The sequence below is a fragment of the Lagopus leucura genome, unplaced genomic scaffold (assembly GCF_019238085.1).
Source record: "Lagopus leucura isolate 7727_CA_CO unplaced genomic scaffold, USGS_WTPT01 Super-Scaffold_100157, whole genome shotgun sequence".
NCBI lineage: Eukaryota > Metazoa > Chordata > Aves > Galliformes > Phasianidae > Lagopus > Lagopus leucura.
The window spans coordinates 16,183,756-16,201,608 of NW_024962334.1; positions in this window are offsets into that span (position 1 = coordinate 16,183,756).

A 17,853-nucleotide genomic window follows, 5' to 3' on the forward strand; every position below is an offset into this window, starting at 1 on the left:
AAGATCACAGTCCTTTATAAATTTCAATGCTCATATCAAACTATTCTCTTGAACTGTTAAAAGTATTAGCATAGTAAGGATCTTTAAGTTGCAGAATTTTTTTAAGATGAGGAATAAGTAATGCATTTTCTAAATGCATTAATGGAAATGTAGCCATTTTCTAGGAAAACAAAACAAAACAAAACAAAACAAAAATCACACACACACACACAAAAAAAAAACCAACACCAGAAAACAAACAAACAAAAAAAAACAAAACAAGCTGCTTTCTAACAGTTTCCATCATGTAGCATACACTCCCTGGCCAAATGCCTTTATCCAGAATGCCCTTATTCTAACCATGCTCTCAGAATTTTTTACTTTTGCCATTTGGTCTTAAAATCTTGCTTCTACATTTAAATTTTTTACAGGTTACATTTTTATATTTTATTGTCATATTTTAAATATTTGCAAATAATTTCTCATCCATTATCTATGAAAAAATAACCAACAAAAACAGAAAACAAAAACAACAAAGATTAAAAAAAACAACAAATCTTTCAAACTATTAAGATTCATCAATGCTTGCTGAAATTTTATGGAGACCAACCACAGATGTGAGAACAGTAAGGCAATGAATGATGCATTTAAGCGATGGTTACAGCAATGTGATATACTAGCTACATTCGGAATGGCTGTGAACAGCTGTCACACCACGAAATAAAGAGCACCTTGATCAGTTCATCTATACAAATTGGCTAATGGTGTTGCCTATGTTGAGAAATAGTGCTTTGTATCTAAGAATTAGCTTTATCAAACTGTGTTATTGTTTTCTTTGTGCCTGTTGTAGTTTCCATGGAAAAAAACAGGAGGCATTACTTTTGGAGCCACCTGCATAGTTTTAATCCTTCACTCTTCCAGAACATTTGTGGGATGCATCTCTCTTAATGTAATGAAACATCACAGGATTGCTATGTAAACTGCAAAATCTGCTCACAGCATAAGTTCTTCAGGGCAAAACTTTATCACAGATTTATGAACTTTACGGTATGAAATGAGTCTTGGTATGTAGACATTCTACCCTGAAATTTTCTGTGAGAAGTCTCATTCCTCTTGAAGACATTTTCTCCTACTTGGTGAGGCACTCTGAATACCACCTACTGTGATAAGATACAAAGTGTTGATAGTCAGTTGAAGTGAAGTGTTAAGTGAGAACTAAACTAAAAAAGAAAATAAAAAAAATGGTGTAACCATCCATTGCCCAGAGTGCAGTAAGTGACACAGTGATCTGACCTCATAAACCTGTGAAACTAATTTACTGTTTTCTATGAGAAGAAGAGACATTCGTACAATTAAGGATGATAATAATAATAATTTTTTTAAAAAAGATGACAGTAGTTACTCTGTTGTCCTAAGACTTATATGAGGAGGAAGGTGCTGTTATGGTTGGAAAACTGTGAAGAGAATTGGAATTGGAATTTGAAGAGGATCTCGTCTGAAAAACAGGGTGTTCAAAGTACAAGGTCAGTGGTACAAATATGACTTTTAGCCAACAATCAACAAGCAGCTAGGATTTTCCTTTTTACAGAAAAGGAAAAAAATTAAAAATTCTGTTTTTGAACAATTCTAAAGTCTCTGATAAAGCATTTCTTCAAATGTGGTTAAAATGAATCACAGGCAGAGTTCACACAGCATCTTGCTAACATAAGTCCCATTTGCCTCCCTAAGAGACTTATAGAGATTGTTCCCACTCACTTTGAACATAATTGGAAAATCAAGTTTTTCCCTTATTGCATATTCCCAAGAAAACTATGCAGCTGGGACAATCAGAAAAGTTTTCAGAGCTTCTAGACTCCCAGCTCACCACCAGTGCACTAGAGAACTACATACTGGAAGATTAATCTCATTCTGAATTTTTCTCAAGTAAAAACTCAGATATTAAAATGCAATTTTGATTATCTGTTATGAAATGTGGTAATTTTCCAAAACAATGCTTGGATTCTTCTTGAATTGGAATGTTTAACTTGTTTATTATCTATGAGTAAGTATTGTTTCCATTTTATTATCTTTTCACTTTATGGCATAACTTCCCAGAAATAAAAGCAAGGAGATAAGAGACATTAAAGCAAGAAAGATAAAAATTTCATTGCAATGAACAAATGCTGATTTTTTTTCACTAATTTTCAAATAAACTAATGAGAATTATTTCCACGTGGAAGTATTGAAAATCCAACCTGTAACGCAGAGAATAATTCAAGTAACTTCAGTTTTCTCAAAAAGGATGTCTTTATGAAATTCAACATTGATTATTCCACTTGTATTCACAAAAATGCATATACTTGACATGATCAACTGAGAAAACAATTTGAATTCTTTACTTTTTTTTCAGCTCATGTTACTAATATTGTTCCATTTTACAGAATAAGGAATAGAGGCTTTCCCAAAGTTGCAGAACATCTCTTACTCAGAACCAGAGCTGAAAGCCAAAGGGCCATAATTAGTTTCAGTATTTCACTTGCTAATATTTCTGTAACAGCATTGACATATTACCAAAGTGGTTCTTGGAAGTTCAGATCTTTATGAAGGGTATGAAAAGAGTGGCTTCCTTAGCATGAAGGCTTAATACCAAATGAAAAGCTCTGCCCATCACTGCCTGTTTTGTATCAAGCACTGCTACAGGAATGTACTACTATAATTCTCCTAACATCTTTGCATTTTCAGTATCCTTCTGATGCACTTTTATTACATACTTAATGTTGCTACAGGTGCAAAGCTGTAATTTTAATTTTGAATGCAGTTGCACATGTGCCTCAAAAACACTGAAGGCCAAAACTCTGTGCTGCTAACACAGATTGTATGTCAACAACATTTTCCTTTGCTTGCTAATGCTTTATTGTTTCTTAGTATACATTGAAATAATAATGGTAATTTATGCAGATATTTTGTATGCATAGCAAATAATGAGAAACACCTGCAGAAATTTCCCTCCTTCTCTGAGTTCAGCAACTAATTATATTTTTAAATAATGGCTACCATTGAACACAATTATCCAAATCACTTTAAGTAATGGAATCTTTTAAAGGTGTTTTTGAAATTTTTTCACAGTTTCTAAACAGTCTTTTTATGTGCCGGATAGGAGACAAAGAATGTAGTAAGCAGCTTAGTAACCCAAAAATGTTTTGGCAGCTACAAATCATGCTGTGATTTCTTTCAGTCTTCTGCAGCTAATGCTTCTTTGCTGATTTAAAAAGAGGCCAGGATTTCCCCAATACTTTCTCATTCTGATTAGTATTCATGGCTGGTATATATTTAAAATAAAAAGCAGGAAAGTAAAACACCCAACCACTCCTAGTTCAAGTGCTTGACTCAGCAAATCTTGCCTTTCCAAAGAAGAGATTTGAAAGCAAAAGTGATGATGGAAAATAGTAGTCTCATGAATAAGGAACAAGGGTCTAATTTAAGGAGCAGAGTAGACCAAAGGTCTCTGAAGACTAAAATAACTGCCATTCAACAAGGAGATACTCATATCTTCATAGCTTGTATTTTTTCCTGGGTTTTAAGTAAATGGAACAGAAGTAATGAATGTTCTTTGCTACACTCTCCAAATAAATAACTGAAAAAGACCAAACAAAATCACACAACTGCAGCAATTAACTGAGGTCCTGGGTTTGACTTTTTGCATCTGCTTGTAAACTAGAGAAATGGGGCACTTTCAATTCAGTACATCTTTCTCATTCCAAGATTTCAAGAATCATATAACAAAACAAAAACAGTTTTGAATATATTATAAACCAACCAAGCAACCCAACAAAACAAGTAAAATAAGCACAAATCACAATAAATCAAACGATCATCCAAAATCTCTGTAGTGTTTTCTGACAGTCTTTCTGAAGTTTAACCAGAAGTTTCCTTTAGTTCTCAGCATTTGGATAAGCTCATAACTGTAACTGTCAAATTACTCATACCAGGCCACCCCCCCTTTTCCCCCTATTAGCCATCTTGGCAGTGAGTTTTGCAACCCCAAAGATCATAGATCGAGGTTAAATCAAGGCAGGATACCCTGCTGCATAAATAAGGACTATGGGGTAGAGGATATTATTGCCTGTAGGGAAGTCCATTCTACTATGCTGTACACAACATCTCATACATCCTAATCTAATTCACAGTGGTAGCAGAAATCCAGTTCTGTTTTCTACAGCTCTGACACATATTACAGCTACTGCTTTGGCTTATACTCTTGATCTGTTCTGCTTCACAGAGTAGCAGGGTGTTTTTTTTTTTTTTTTTTTTTTTTTGGGGGGGGGGGGGTTGTTTGTTTTCTTTCTGACTGTATCACACAGTTTCCTCTTTTGTTTTGTTTGAGATTTATGGATTTATATTTTTCTGCTGTAAATATAGCTTATACTTCAATAATATTGTAATGCCATAAGAAATCTCATGGAATACCCACATTTCTGACATACAACATGCAAAACTTTTGGAGCATAGAAGCACCCTAACATTGGGACATACCAGACGGGTTCTGAATTTTAAATCTCACCAGGGACTCCCCATCTTGATCACAGACCAAGTCTACATAAAATATGGCTGACCCAGGTTTGCAATTCATCTCACCCATTTTCTCCTGCTAGTGGAATCAGATGCAGTATTCCTGTAAGTGGATGTGATTGACAAAAATTACTAGTGCAGGCTTAAAGAAAACTATTTTCTCTAGTAATGTGATTGAGAAATGTGACAATGTTAAAAAGGAGGGAAATTAGGATTAACAATATTTATGATACATATATGTGAAATGAATTGTTATTCTAACTCATTTCCTTGAAGCTAGACACCCACATCATATAAATGAGGAAACTGATACTTCTAATTCACTCGCCGAGAAGAACAAACTTCTATGTGGGTCAGTTAAAAAGTAACGCCTCCTATTTTTTCCACAGAAACTATAACATATAGAATAGAGTACAATAACACTATTTGACAGAGCAAATTCTCAGCCACAAAAATCTGCTTCTCAACATAATCACCACCATTAGCTGATTTGCACAGATCAAGACACTGTTCATTTTGTGATGTGACAGCTGTGTACGGCTATCCAGAATGTAGCTTCTCTTTCATGTTTTTGTCACCTCCATTGAAAGACACCATCCACCCTTCACTGTACTGATATCTACTGTTTAATCTCCATAAATATTCAGCAATGAATGTCAGTGGGTGCCATTTTTCCACATGGAAGAATTCAGTGACACACCTTTGCTTCATCCGCACTTCCATGTCAGCTGCCATTCTGTCTGACTGCCCGCTGCTGCCATCTGTCACACAGCAACAAAATGGATCCAAATATTGTTGGGAAGGTTCAACCTCTACTGCCGTATCACCAACATCTGCCTCTGATGTCATGAGCCAACATAGTAAAATAGGTCACATTAGTTACAGAGCATATTCCATAGTTTAGAGATAATAAGAACAAAGATAAGGCAGTTTAAAGATGCACTCACACACCTTCTTCCACTCGTTGCATACAAATATTAAAAGTAATTTTTCAAGCCTTTTAATTGGTAATTCATACCTGTACATATCTTCAAGAGATGATGTTTTGAAACATGGCAATAATATTATTTTTATATTCTTGGATGCAACATATTTTTACAAGAATCAAGTGAATTCAATTATAAGGCATACTAAATAAATAATTATAAGACGTACTAAAAATTTGAAAAGCATCAATAGTGACTAATTTTAAAATTATGCCCATTATCTGAGTTATATCACTCATGATTTTTTTTTTTTTGCAACTTTCTTACAGTTAACAACATATTTCATAGTATGCCAATCAAATTCCCCCTTTAAAACATTTTAACATAAATTTTAATAGCTATTTTAGATCTTAATCTGCTTGAAACTTTGAGAAATTGGGAGTTCTTCATTTCTGGAATTTTACTCATTTTTCTTTCATTAACTTTTAAAGCCTGGTTGTTGCACATCAGACTGAAAGAATATTTAGGATTTTGTTTCTAAAACAAGGAATCAGAAAACAAGGATATCTGAAAGGGTAAAAAAGTAAACTACTGTAGCAGATAATTCATTTTTCTAGGAATATTTGTTCTGTTTTCTATTTCTTAATTTTTTAAAATTATTTTTATTTAGTAGATAGATATTTCATTAACATTTCCCTAGTTTTCTATTCACAGGATCTCTACAAAATATTTAAAGATACCAAGACAATGCAAAAATCATTAAATATTTTATGTATCAAACACAGTTCTAAAAATTATGTCCTGTGTTCTTCTGAAATCGAGATTGATTTTTGGTTGAAATATGTGCAAGAAGGATTCCACTATAAATAAAAAATGCAAGGAATAGGAATATCCTGATTGTTTTGGTGTACATTCAAATCCTGAAAATCATATCCAGAAAAAACAGATTTCGTCTTCTGGGTCTCAGCCTTTTATATATGCTCTTACTAACTAGCTGATTAAACCTACAGTTTATAAAACAAAGCTTTTGAAAAACATCCGTTCAAAAGTGCAATTCCAGCCTAGTCTTGATTTCCAAAACAAAGCAGGAGAATACTAACACAGAAGATCCAAATAGATTTGTCAAAAATTAAAAGGAATTTACTTACAGCAAGCAGGTGCAGAAAATATATTGACAAGTTCACTTCTAAATTGCACAGAATTTGATGTGCCATTGTTCTGGCTGGAGAGAGAGGAAGTAACAGTTTTACAGATGTAAGCAGCTTAAGAAATAAAGAACTTCACATTAAGTAGTAGATGGTAGTAGAAGATTAAAAGTAGATAGACTTCTTCCTGAAATACAGCAATCGGCATTCAAAGGAGAATGAAGATGCTGAGGGAATAGAATTCCCACATCTAGTACAGGGAATGGGAATTAATTTTCAAAAACTATATATTACTGCACAATTCCAAAACTGGAGCGAGGGTTTTCTATCTTGCAGGACCGAGCACAATCTTAAGATGACAGAGGCCAATGCTAAGTTTAACTGCAAAAGATATGATCGATCATAACACCATTTGACCAAGAAACTTACACTAACTTCTACTTCACTGTGATGAAATGATAGATTTTTCAGTTGGGATCAGGGCTGAATATTTCATACCATGCATAATATCAAAATCTTCCTGATAAGTAGACAATCACGTAGTTTAAATACTACAGAAAAATTGTGCCTTCTTGCCAAGTTTGGGAGAAAAAATCTTGTACTCCCGGTTACACTTGCAGCAGATTTTGCTAAGGGTGAGTTCTGTAAGGATCATTATTTCTCCCTCCTACAAACAAATATATTGCGCTTGACACTTGAAATGACTATCACGTATATTGTAAAAAGTGCTCCGACTCTCACGATGCATTACAAAGCTGCTGTAGCTCACGATGCCCATGAGAGGGAACTATTGTTTAACTGTTGGAGATGGGGTTCTGCACTTCAGTTCCTTTAGTGCAATTTCCCTCTACTTATCTGAACACCGCCAAATGGGATGTTCAGAAAGTAAAAGGACAATCTCTATCCTCATTAGAATTCTATTTCTGAAAGCTAAACTGTTTTAAATTTTAACAAGAAGATACTCAGGTTAGTGCTACTAATGGGATTTGGTGTGCTGTACAGATGGAACCAAGTGACAGGTGCCTGATACCAAACCAGAGGCATGATATCAGAGACGTCACAGCAAGAGCACACTTTCTGTGTTTGGTGCTTTCTAAGGGGAAAGTAAGCTTTTCGCAGGGATATACTAGTTTTAAAATCTCACTGTAAAATAAATAAAGAAATAGAATATATAAATATTCATAAGATCAGATTGCTGTCTCACAAGTAAAAATAATGATCTGCAACTAGTACCAGGGCAAACATACGCTGTGAAAGATTGTTTTACACAATCTCCCAGAACACTGCAACTGGTAAAACAGATACACAGAATGGACTTTTGATGTTGCACGGTCTTCTGCTGGATTCTGTCCAGTCCTTACGGTGACAGAAGTACAAAACAAACTGGAAAAAAATATACGCCTCTCTAGGGTTGCTGTTTGTGTTTTTTGTTTTGATATTTTTTTTTTTTGAGTGAAAATGAATAAATTCATTCCTCTTGACAGTCTCCTGATTTTATTAGAGTGTTGACATCCCTTCCTTTTGTACAATTTGGCAAGTGATCAATAGAATTATCCTTCATGCAGGCAGTCTCAGATTGACCGTGGCAGCAGGTATAAAAGGCACAATACTAGATTAGGGTTTGAGATATATTAATAGCATAAAGGGACTTCAAATTTCACAAACAGGATTGAAAAGCAAAAATTGGTGGCTAATATGACTGCAATTCATGGAAGAAAAAATATTTTAATAGGAAATTAGAACTGATGATATTTTTTTTCTGATGAAATAAACTACGTAGATGCTTTTAAAGTATAAATATGATTTTTTAACTAACATCTGCAAGAAAATCAGTAGGCAAAAATGATTATACAGACTGTTCTTTCCAATCTGTATAACTTTACAAATGAGAGAACTTCAGTGAGGGTAACACATAGTATTACACTGACAGTAAAATTGAATCTCTAAAGCTTTTCTGAAGTTAAAGTTTTGTGTATTTTGATTTTAAAGCTATTTTGCTGGTTTTATAAAATGACTCTGAAATAGACACAATACCACTAGAATGATTCAAATATATGTTGATTTAGAATGCCACACATTTCCTGGCCTTAATTTTGCCCTTTGTCTGAAATTAATAGTCATCAAAATTGCAGTTGCTTAACCACTGTCTCTAAACAAGAAAACATTCCGCATTTGATTAACAGAGAAACCTCCTCATCAAGATTTTTTTCTTTTTGTATTCTATTTTTTATTCCTTCATTAAGATACATAATGTTTTACTTATAAGTAAAAAAAACTACTACATTTGAGCAAATTCTGAAATTAATTAAATAGCACTGTCCTCCAAACATTTTGTTCAAAAATGTAAAATCTCTGAACTTAAAATGCTGTGAATTAACATTTATCTTTTTGTATTAAAAAGGCGCAGCTTCTCTCTGTGCTTCAAAACTGACATATTGTGCAATAAACAGCAATCAGCCTAAAGATGCTATATTAAACAAACCAAGTTTTGTTTTGCTAAACTAAGCAAAATTAGTTGAATGCCCTAAGTAATAGTTGCTGGTATTTTTTTGTAAATTATTTCTCCACTTGTTTTTGTGTCTATGCATAAATTAAAAATCTGCTGAAATTTATTATTCATCTGAGATGTAATTAATATGCAAAATTATGCAAATTAAGATGCAATTAGGCTTCAATTCTCTAGTGGAATTTTCCATTATAATTTAATACAAAGTAATAGAGTAATTGGTGTCACGTGTAATTACGGTTACTCACGTGTACTTGCAGACGTGAAAATGGTGTGGTATATATTAGTTATCCTATGCAAATGTATGATACAGGCCCTTAACACTTGAGAACTAGGTAAACAAAGATTGTCTTAAAAAAGAAGTGAGCAATAGTGACCCTTCTTTCTTGTCATGTACCATCATTTTCAAGAGCATGAATAATTGTAATTTTTGCTGTATTTTTTCTTTAGAATTTATGAATAGGTAACATGATGCAGTAGGAGGCTTTTCTTTAATATCTTCTTTAGGAAACTGTCTAGTTAAAATGAAAATGATAACTGAAATGACAGTGGTTTGGACTGTGGTTTGTTTATTATACACATAAGACTAGTTTGACAAATTTTTAATACAAAATGTATTTCCTGTCTTAATGTGATATTCAGTGACTTTCAGAAGCTTTATGATTTGCTAGTTCTTAGAACACAGTCTTGCAATACAACCTATAATACAAAATCAGATAAATATATTTTAGCTGGTGCTAGAACATGCAAAAAGTTGTAGATTGAGTACGTACAGTGAGTGAATGAATCACACTGAGTTCAAGTTTTCTGAAGTGTTAACATCTGCAGGATCAGGCTCTAAGCTCAAATGAATTGTCAATATAATTGTCTATCTGTGTTATTGCAAAATAATTTACAATGTTTTTAAGTCATTTTCTTCTCCTGAAGTTTAATTTTTGCCTTGCACTTAATTTCAGATATATCAATAAAGTGCTCAAATCACCCAAGTAATCCAAATTTCATAATTTGTTTGAAAACTACATATCCAGCTGTATCAAATGGACAGATTACCATGCACTCGAATTCACAAAAATGATAAAGAGATAAGGGGGGTGGGGGAGGGTGGGATGGTAGTGATATTTTTGAATGTATGGTAACAAAAGAAGAAAGCAAACAAATACAACATGAAATTGTTTTTAGCTCTGAGTCCTAACTCATCATTTCCTCATGGGAGCAATCACACTTTGCAACATCCTAACTGCATCACATATAAACCAGTAACCTGTGTGCAAAATAAAAAGAATGATTTTTTTTTTTTCTTTCTGAGTGCTAAAACATTTTGGTTTTGTTTCAGTGTTCTCATATTCTCTAAACATTCCCCTACTCCCATACCCCCTCAGGCTGGAACTTCTGTTATAAGTTTAATGGGGGTGGATCGATAGGTAGATACACCTATAGGGTGTATAGATAGGGTGAAAAGAGCAAAATTGGAATGATTTAATATAATGAGTATAGAGCTTCATTGTGCCAAACTGGTCTCCTTCTCCTTCTTTTCATTCGCTTCTACTGCTGCTGGCTAATTATTTAAAGGGAAAGGTATCTATGTGAGAAAATAAAACCTACCATTAGTCTCTTGTGCTGCACCCTTCCCTAGCCCCACCCATTCATCCATATGTAGCTTTTCCATTCACTCCCATAATACCACCAATTACTGTGCAGTCAGGACCATTCATATTCATATTCACATCTCACTGTGGACATTTAAGCTACACTCTGAGCAACACTCATACCTTAAACTACACCTATTATACAGCTGTTGTACAATTACTGTAAATGAAGTATACAATATGGGGCTCAGCTTGTATAATAATTTGTAATCAGTGATAGGGGAAGAAGGTTTTGAGTACTTCTGCCATGTGTATCTTCTGGTCTCCTTATTTCCATCATTCTTCTCTCCTTTCCATCCCTTGGGCTTGGTTCTATAAAGGCTTATTCTGAGAGACACAATAAAGAGATTCTCATCTGGAGTAAAATGACTTTACTCTCCTACAACTGAACCAGTTTATGCCAGCTGAGGCATTCAGCTTGTCTGTTTCAGCACATAACACTGTTTTCCTCTGTATTGTTCTTTTCTGAAATGGACTTCATTTTACACCAGACTTCAGAATAAAATGTGTAACCTATGTATGATAAGAGGTGATGATCAGAGCAAAGTTCAGAACAGAATTACTACAGGGATCACTGCTAACTAGATTAATGGCATATTTTTTTTGTCTAGTTTTCACTATTTGTTGGGTATTAGCTGCTCCCAGAAGTGAAACATTATAGATTTGATGGACCAAAGTACTATCCTGTGGAAGATCTCTAGTTCAAAACAAAGGAGAGGAAATGTAATATCAGATATGCATATCAGCTATCTCACTGGTGGGGTAAAGTTTACAGAATCTTTTCTTTGCACTATTTCCATACACGTTATTTTTGTCACTTGAACTTACAGTGGATTTATAACTTAAAAAAATAACGAAGCAAAGCCATGTGCAGAATATATTAAAGCAGTTGTCCAGTTCTATTTGGAGTGTGGTCAACATCAAGAGTATTTGACAAAGAGCATAATGCAAGAATCGTTATGAATATCCTAACGATTTACTCTGGCTACTTTCTGTGCCTATTTAAAAATATGCTGTCATAAGACCAAACAAGTTCCACAGTTTTGAACTCTGGACCAACTCCAGAAATGTCCTTCAACATAGAAAATCATTTTAATTGATAATTTAAAATTACTTAAATGCTTTTAGAGTTATTTGTTCATTGTCTTACATACAGTGTAACCATCAGAACCTATGAAATATGTTCTCTAATACCATATTCTTTACGTGTACTCCTTCTACATTTACCATTATATTTTTGTGACCTTCTATCTTATTTTTCTGACCTACTAATCTTATGCCTATGCATATGTTACTCTTGTGATTGGCTTTACAATTCTGAGCTGACTGCATGTAGACTAGTCGGATATATTCTTAGTAACTGTTATGTACTGCAATACTGTAGCATTAGCAGAGTATCCCTAAGAGAGGCTGTATGTCCTAGTGTTCCCACAGTTCTTTCATCTAGTATGCTGTTGTTAGATTTAATAGCAATGCTAACAACTTTTATAACATTTTAATAGAAATTACTGTTCCAATCAGAGCAGGCTTTCTATCTTTATTCCTCAAAGCAGAATATCACAGTCAATATTTTGTGGTGCCATGATCTAATCATGAACTGAGTCCTTGTTAAAGATTTTCTGCTAAATAATTGTTACTTTTCATGCAACTGCTTCTCTTATAAGCGGATTTAATGATGGACATGTCCTGCATGTCCTTCCAATTTCATGTGCAATATTTCATGGAGAAGCTGAATTATTGTTCCTTCATCAGCATTTTGTTTATGCAAAACTTCATCTCCTCTCCTTTTCCTCGAAATACTCTTTCGTATTCTTCTGTGTTATAGGACAGACCAACTGTTTTCCATCAGAAATTAGCAAAAAGATCAGCTTTCTATTTGTTTCTGTCACTTAAGATTTTTATTGTATTTCTTCAGGAAGGTGGTTTCCAACATAAGATGAAGGACAAAGTAGAGATTGTTTGTTGTTATGATACTTCTTCCCTTATGCGCTTGCATGTAGCAACTCTCATTCTTGTATTCACACACAGACACCATCCACTCTGCACATTTCTTACAAGCTTGCATGTTTCTGCAAACAGGCACATAGGAAAGAAAAAGGTGGTGGGTTAATTGTCAGCAAGAGAGAATACATTGTCACTTGTGGGAAACAAGTACACAAACCATTCAAGCTGTTGATGATATAGAGTTGTTGCATCTGTCAGATATATCAAAAGATACAGTATGAAAAAGGAAAAAAAAAGCTCATTCTTATATGACCTTGTAGATGACAGGTGTTCCAAACGTGGTGTGTGCCATCACATCTGCTTCAATTCAGCCATCTCGGGTAATCAGAACCTCAAATGTGGGTAGACAACAAACTACCTTCTCTGTGTCAAGTAGGGTCTCTCTAGCTCAGGTTCAAGGTAAAGTTATTTAGAAGCATTTCTTGCTCTTCAGATTATGAAATGGGTTCAGATAAAATCAATGCTATTAAAGATGTCTCCTTTCACAAGAACCAAGAAAATTACTGAAATATTCTCCGTATTAAGAGATTTTCATGAGGTTTCAAACACTTATGGTAAACCATTTAAAAAGTGTTGGTACTTGGAGATACATTTTGAATCCAGAGTTCTCAATTAGATGATTTATCCACTTTAAATTGTTCCTCTGTCTCTCTGTGTAGGTATGGGGAAGGAATTATTTTTAGCCGTTTGATCACAGACAGACATGTGGACCACATCATGGCACTTACAAAAGCCATAGTCTTATTAACAATTCCCTTGATAGCAGCACCATTTTAAACAGATTGACCCTTTTCTCTCATCCTTCTGGTTCTTGGATCCTGCAATATTTGTACCCTTAAGTGGTCTACCTGGTAGAAAAGTGTTGAGATGAACTGACAAGGATTGAAAATAGACAGTTATAAAATGTTTTCTCTAACTTGTAGTAACACCGATGATAAAAAGAGTATCTAAATGTTATTCTTGCTTCTCCTTGCTCTGTTCCTTTATAACTAACGTGTTCCCTACAGAAACTCGACAGTTAGTCATTTCCATGGAATCAAGAAAATAATCCAGATAACAATTTTTTCCTTTCACTTTTCTCAGCAGCACTTCATTTTGCTGCTCCTGTCTTCCATTCACATTAACCAAGAGAAGATAATGAACGTTAAAATGTGTCATCTGGAACATTTAATCTTTTTCTTTAATGATCTACTGCTCTTATTTCTGTCTAAGGAAGTACTGTTTTTTTGGTTAATCTTTCATTGATATAAAATCCCACTTTCACTCCCTTTTGCACTTTACTGCAGAAGGCTGTAGTAGTCTACAATAGTCATAACCCCGCTTCAAAAAACTATGGAGTTTTGTGTTATCACTTCACTGTTTTGCTCTACGCTGCCTCATTTTTTAAATTGCTCTGATCTCCTATGAATTGCCTGAAGTTCAGAACTAGGGTTCAGTGGGACTCCAATTCTGTAAGATCACAAATTAAAATTTCCTGGAAGTTTCTGTGCATTTCTAGTGTGGGAAATACAGCAAGAGAGAGAAAGACAAACTCAAGCGACCACTGGAAGGATGACTGACTTGTGTTTGTAGTGCTGAAAAAGAATGTGAGGAACTGAAACTTCAAGTACAGCTGCAGTCAATATTTCACTACTGATATACTGATACACAATAGAATATGATTCAATGGAAAATGCAAACAACAACAACAACAAAAGCTGCCATTTAGATTGACTGGAACGGTGGAACTGGCATGGAGATGGGAAGACAGAAGTTCAAGCTTAGGTAGTCAGCCCTTGGCAGACTTGACTCTTATTGACTGGATGACTAGCCTGTTATATTTTGCTATATTAAGTTGCAGAGGGGAGATGTGCAGCAAAACCTTTTGCTATGAGAAATGTCCATCCATCCCCAAACTGAAATTTCCATTTCAAATAAAGAAGGAAAACTTAGTAAGCAAAAGGCAAACACGCAAAAAATCAAGACCAAAAAAAAAAAAAAAAAAAAAAAAAAAAAAAAGACACAAAACACTTTCCATTTCCAGAACTAAATATGCAACTTCCGTCCAAGGCCCTTTAGTCTGCTGAAAATCTTTAGTTTACCACAAGCTCAAGACTATCTCCTCCTCCCCAACTGCTGATCACCACTACAACTCTAACAAAGATGCCATGTAACAATTAATTGCCTTGCTTTGTATTATAGCTCATCAACTTGTTGGGAACTAGGAAAAATGAAATAATGGGGGTCACTTCTGGAAAAATGAGTTTATTTTCATGCCAGCTGCAGAAAATGATCAAGGCTGGCTTCATGCCAGTTAAAGGGATGCTGTAAGAGATTTCCTTCTGTTTCCTTGCAGCAAAACTGTCCATCTAAAGAGTAACACATGCACAAACACACGTCTGTATATGCAGTCTAAATAACTTATTATTTGGTAAGATAGGAAAGATTTAATACATCTTGCTCTCTTTTGCCCTCACTTTCCCTCTATTATTTTTTTTCACATTATGCTAAAGCCTCTTTTTCTCATATATCCATGTTTTTGAAAATGGCTTATTAATTTAACATAAATTGCCTTACAAAGTACAAAACAGCCAAAGTGGATTTTAGAGCTACAAGAAATGGAAACAGATTAGTTTAGAGGTAGTTTAGAGCTTACTTAAAGTTTTTAGTCTCTTGAAATCAAAGCTTACCACCTGCTTTGTCTATTTGTGAAACATTAAATGATTAAAAGTTTCTCTGAAATGGAAGGAGCAGCATAAATATTTTCAAGCACTCAGCACCTATATACTGGTATTTTCACCATATGCCTTAAATTCTCAAGGAAGCTGAGCTCTATAGTCTTAGCAGACTACTTAATGGCACTATGTGATAAGGCACTGCTGTAAATCAGTTTCAAAGTAACTGATGACTGGACTCATTGCTTTCTTGCAACAATACTAACTTGAAAATAATTTCTTCTTCAAGAAACAAATATCAGTGCAGCACTTCTTCAGACACTGCATATGGCAATGCCCTCCACTTCCAGATTTCTGCCAAACGTGAAATGCCTATTTCATGTTGTAATCTTAGGAAATTAAAATCAAAACTGTAAGAAAATAAGGAAAATCTTTATCACATTGTAATTTGTGAGCTTCAATAACAAAAACAAACAAACAAACAAAACCAATAATAATAATAATATAAAAGAAAAAACACAAAAAATGAAGGGCAACTGATAAATAAATGAAACAAGGTGTAAAGAAGTATTAATGTTTTCATTATTTCATACTATTTCTATTCTTTTGAAACTGATTTCCATAGTAATACAGTTAGCTCAAAATCTGTCTTTGCATATAAGGTCTCCATAGAAAAAGCAAATGTGAAAATGGCAATATTTTCAACACTTCTTTTCTTTAATAAAAATAGCATGTTCAAATCTGCTTTTATTAAAACATAATAAATACCATCAATTTTTGACATGAAATCTCATTATACACTGTAAATATTTATCACTTTGCAGAAAGAAGATTATACATTAGTTCTATTCATTCAATTCAAATGTGAGTAAGAATGAATTCATGTTTTATTTTACTTCATCTATTTTAAAAGGCCCCATTGCTAGAAGAAAATGAAAGAAATACTTTTGTTGCTGCTAACAGATAGGCACGGAGAAATATCTCAGAGGTAAGTGCTTTGACATACTGTTACTTGACCCTGCAATTACTCCCTGCAAGTACAGTTTATGATTCTCATGAAGTCGCAATGATTTCAAAGGGAGTTAGTCCATGAAGATCTCCTGGGCAGACAAAGATACTAACATTTCAGTGTCTGGAATTTGACTTCAAACATGGACTGTGGTTACAAGAGAAAAAGAAAATCATATGATTTTATTCTCCTTTTACCTTTGTAGCAGAATCACTGTTAAATTATCTGGTGGAGTTCAGAGCACAGAAAAGGTTCTGTTCAAGAAGCTCAAAATTGGAATAGCAGTTGTATAAGACAACAAGATGAGGTGAACAGACGTAAAAATTGTGTAACCATACTGTCCGTCTGTACTAACCTACACTAGGACTTTTTATTACTTCTTCCATAAAACCTAGCCACAAACATTCAAATCAATGCTTGAGCTTCAAATTTTTAACTCATGTGAATAGTATATTTTCTGAAAAATCCATTTTTTCAGGTTGCTGCTCTCTGAGTTTAAGGTTTTATGTAATAACAATACAGACCATATCCTGTTCCACAGCCTCTGATTCTGCAAGTATCATAATTTAGTTGCACATGTCCCACTAGTCTCACTCATATCCTTTGAAGAATGCTTTTGCTAACCTACACACATTGAAGAACAAAGCAAGTGGGCTTCCTCTCGTTTTCAGGGGCACAGTCATTGCAGAGCAAAATGATTTAATTGTATATGTGGAACACTTGAAACAGCACAAACAATTTGAATTTCTGCAAAAGCCATTCAAACATTCTAATATTAAACAAACAAGTGAAACAAACAAAGGAAATTGAGGATCTTTCAATTGCTTGGTAGTTTGATAACAAGTTGTCTATTATCAAAAGAGAAATGTCAAAAATGAATACAATTCTGAATGAAGTCTTGAAATAAAACAAAATAGTACTAAGTAAAATTTATTTACTTGAGAATTATGTGAGAATCAAAAAGAACTGTGCATGAATTTAGTCAGGAAAATACCAAAATCTTTTAGCCCATGGCTTCATGACTATGGATTTTCTCTAGTGAAATGATGCACTCCTTCAACAGGGATAAGGAGAGAAAAGAACTTTTTTTTTAGTAATTAACTTCAGTTCTCTGCCTGGCTATTTAATCTTATAACTCTGTCTGGGTCTCTAATTTGTTTAGTTTTTTTTGTTTTTTTTTTTTTTTCCATTGACAAAAGTTGCCGTTGGAAGACATACAAACATGAGATCTATTCTTTTCTTTCAAGAATAAGTTACAATGAGAAAAGGAAGAGCAAAGGATAATTCAAAGCTTAATGGAGTGAGGACTGCAATACTCCCAAACTCCACTTTCAGGTTAATGAGAAAGTGAAAAAAATATCATCACAGTTTCACCTCCATTGTCCTTTATTGTAGTAACTTTATGCCAGCCATACAAAAATTTACTGTAGTTTCCC